Raw genomic sequence first — 4,323 nt, forward strand, 5'->3', positions numbered from 1 at the left:
AAGCTATCAAATACAGATTTCTCAGCTTTTAAAAAAAATGCTATGCGTTGCCAGGTGTTTCATCAGATTCGAGGTGTTACCTCCTTTGACAGTATCACAGTATCAGCTTAAAGCACTTGTTGCAGGCTGCTGAGTTTGCATCTTTTGCTGTGAAGTACAGCCAGACTTTTGATCGCTTCGTCTTGGCCATTTTTAATCTGTAGCTCTGCTCTAAAAGAACGTACGTACCTGGGCCCGCCTACTATCATCGGAAAGGTAAAATGATTGGCTAGAATCCGAAGTGTATGACATCTCAGGAAAAAAAAAAGCACCGAAATAAAGCACCAAAATGTGTGCTGCTTTTCGGTCTGGTGACTACCGTTTAAGTCAGAACCGGTGCCATTATGGCACCGGATACCGCTACCCATCCCTAGTCACAACAGCGTTTGTTTTCATTCAAAGGGTTTATGATTTTTCCTATAATGGTGGGCCGGTCTCTAGTCAAAATGCCCGGGCCGATTTTTTGTCCCAGTCCAGCTCTGTATGCAGCTCATCTGCAGTCTGGTATTACCTACATCTTCCTATTCTGAAGGCAGAATTTTTAAGTTCTGAGTACAATCGAAAGCACCACAACTGCAGTTTTGGTGTTGGATGTAAAAAGTGCACCTGACGCTGTGACGTAGGCTAGAATCATGGCGCCGGTCAACGACAGCCCATGCTGGGATTTCTCTCATGGAAATATGCACATACTTTTTTCCTATCTGTTGGTAGGTGGCACAGTGCACTTGTGGCAAGTAAGCAAGCAGGAAGACTGGCAATCTTGCTGGGTATCCAGTTACGGAAGCAACACATTAACAAGAGAATTCTGAGTAAAACCAAACTTACTTTCCTTTGTAACTAGTTACTTTGAAAGTAACGAGTAACTTGAAGTAACTGAGTTACTCTTGATAGAAGTAACTAGTAATGTAACTATGTTACTAATTTAAAGTAACTTACCCAACACTGGGCCTAACTATATGCTTTATCAAAATGGAAAGTTTAAAACCTAATTTTAAAAGTAGAGATAGTGTCTGTCTCCTGAATCCAAACTGGAAGCTGGTTCCATAGAAGAGGGGCCTGAAAACTGAAGGCTTTCCCTCCCATTCTACTTTTAAATACCCTAGGAACAACAAGGAAGCCTGTAGTCGGAGTGTAAGTCTAAGAGCTGTAATGGGGTGATATGTTACTATAAGGTCATTAAGTTCAGATGGGGTATTAGTCAAGACCTTGTCTGTGAGGAGCCGGATATTAAATTCTGGATTTAACAGGGAGCAAATGAAGGGAAGCCAATATGAGATAAATCTTTCTCGTCCCTGTCAGTACGGTTGCTGCAGCAATTTCGATCAACTGAATGTTTTTAAGAGAGTTTTAGGACATTGTACTGGAAATTTCTTTATTTTATGTATTGATCACATATATTGACCATATCACTTTAGTGTGCATGTCCACCACAAATGGGCCTTAGGGTGTGTTCACACCGAACACGATAGACGTGACCAAAATGCGCCAGATGCCCCTAACTTGATGCGTGCAAATTTGCACCTCGACGCGTATCCAACGCGAATTATTCGCACGTGCACATTTTGACACGCATGAAATGGAAATGTGGGAGGAACTTGTGCCAGACGGTATGTTTGCAAGATGGCAGCTGTCGAGCTAGCGTTTGAAGAGAGAGTCTCCCTTCTCTATTTACTGTGGAGAGCAGAGCAGGAGCGTAAAGGACATCCTCCCCATACCTGGGTCCATCAGGTCCTCCAGAGGCGTGAGCAGTTTGGTGAGTTTCACCATTTGCTCCAGGAACTGCGCCTAACTAACGGCCGCTTTCAGCGTTACCACCAGCTTTCACTCGCCCAGTTTGAGGGCCTGCTGTCCCGCGTTGGTCCAAGCATCGCCCGCCTAGACACCAACTACAGGCACTCAATCCCACCTGCAGAGCACCTGTCCATCTGCCTGCGTTTAGTAAAAGTGCTTAATACAGTAGTCTTTTATTGATAGCTGTGCTAATACATGCTAAACTATCCGTTTATACACTGCTAACATGGATGTGGTATGCTATCAGTGAATGCCGTCGGTGTTTACTGATAGCAAACTGTGGTATGGAGACGACTGTTTATAATATTTCTAGTGATACTCAAAAGGTCTCATCAAGTCCCGATTTAATTCGATTTATGCTGTTATCAGTGTTTGCAATGATAGCATGGCTGTGGTGTCATATGTGGTATGAGGACCACATATGTTGTACTGATACTCACTCCTTTTTTTTTTATTTAGACCTGGTTTAATTCTGGTATAGTTGAATATTTGTATATAATCCCCGCAGCTGTCAGACTCTATATCAGGGGTCACCAGCCTTTCTTAAAACTGCGAGCTAGATAAAATTGTGAGCAGTCTGGTTCATATTTAGTTATATGGTTCTATCTTGATATATTCTATCTTGATATGCTGTCTTATCACAGGTTAATTTTTCAAAAATATTAACAATATTATTTATTTCATCCATCCATCCATTCGCTTCCGCTTATCCTTTCCAGGGTCGCGGGGGGCACTGGAGCCTATACAAGCTGTCATAGGGCGAGAGGCGGGGTACACCCTGGACAGGTCGCCAGTCTGTCGCAGGGACAGACAACCATTCACGCTCACATTCACTCACACATTCACACCTAGTGACAATTTGGATTATCCAATTAACCTATCCCCTCAAACTGCATGTCTTTGGACGGTGGGAGGAAGCCGGAGTACCCGGAGGGAACCCACGCAAACACAGGGAGAACATGCAAACTCCACACAGAAAGACCCCGGCCTGATGGTGGAATTGAACTCAGGACCTTCTTACTGTGCAGCAACAGTGCTAACCACCGTGCCACCATGCTGCCATTATTTATTTCAAATAATATTAAAATTCAAAGAGAAAAACATTAAACATAAATATATAAAATCTAACTATTTACAGAGAGACAGGAATAAAAAGGACCCAGCTTAAAGTGGAAAAGCCTCAGGGAGAAGGAGGAGAGAAATAAGAACATTGTTTCTGCCCTGGAGAGCCCGCTGCCTCATCAGAAAACTACTGATTGCTAGGGTCCAGTGTTTCCTAGTGTAACACAGCTGTACTGTTTTCAAAAACGAATTTCTAAATGTGAAATTTCACTAATACTCTCGTGTGAGGTGGCATGCTCTCCAGAGCAGGAACAAGGCTGAGGAGGAAATGCTCCATTGGAGACTGGTGTGGCCTCTTCAGGGACTCCAGTATGGCCAGCTCCACCGCCGATGGACCGTCCTGGGACCAGTCCCTCATCCGCCTCGGAGCTCTCCTCCTCTGTGGGCCTGTAAAACACAGCACAAAACAACACAAAGTAATGAGAACACTGCTACTAGATTTTCATTTTCAAAATTGAAAAAAAAAAAAAAAACAGGATATAATCAGATTGGTTGTAGATATTTAGCAAAGTTAATCACAAGGGAATCCAACCGAGTAAAAAGCTATCAGTGCTTGCTGTACATACCTGTGGGTGCAGCAGCAGGAGCTGAGGGATTGGGGAGCAAGGAGAAGCAACAGGGGATGCTCTGCTCCAGAATCAGTTGGCTCTGTCAAGACAATATTAAATGTTAACAGGCTGAATACAACAATCATAGAGAAAGTATATACAGTGGTCCCTCGTTTATTGCAGCAGGGGTTCTCAGAATAACTAGCCCCTCGCCACGCACTTTATACACTTTTTTTCACACACACATGAACAGTAGTCACAGTTCTCACAAGTTGATTCTCAAAGTGCAAACCTTTGTAGATTGCAAAACGTAAAAGTATTATTATGCCGCGTTTTTTCTTCATCTGTGTGCCACTTTTGTGCGCCTTTTTCCCTCGTGGTGCAGGTGTCTATATCTATATGAGGGTCATAGTTATGGGTGTTTTTGTGCTGTTTTTTCTATTGGACATTATGGTTATCAAAACCAAACATGATAAATTTGGCAAGTGCAGGAGACACGACAGGGAGGAGATTTGTCAATCAGGCTGCAGAATGCAATGCTGTACTGTGCAATAAAAAACTCTGCGAAAAAGCGAGGCAGTGACGGATGAACAGCGGGACCACTGTGTGCTGTTTATTAATAAACAATAAAATATATTCCTATATGACAACATGCATAAAAGCAGAAAGGTATTTGCACATCAGTGGGAAAATAGTGGGACAGCAGGCTAGTCAGGTCAGTCAAAAATTTAAAAAGAGAAAAGAATGAACTTACCATGTTGCCCGATCTCTTCACATATCTTCCTCCAAGCTAGGTCCTTTTTATTCCTGTCTCAGTATAGAA

This window comes from Oreochromis aureus, linkage group 3 (genome assembly GCF_013358895.1).
Source record: "Oreochromis aureus strain Israel breed Guangdong linkage group 3, ZZ_aureus, whole genome shotgun sequence".
Taxonomy (NCBI): domain Eukaryota; kingdom Metazoa; phylum Chordata; class Actinopteri; order Cichliformes; family Cichlidae; genus Oreochromis; species Oreochromis aureus.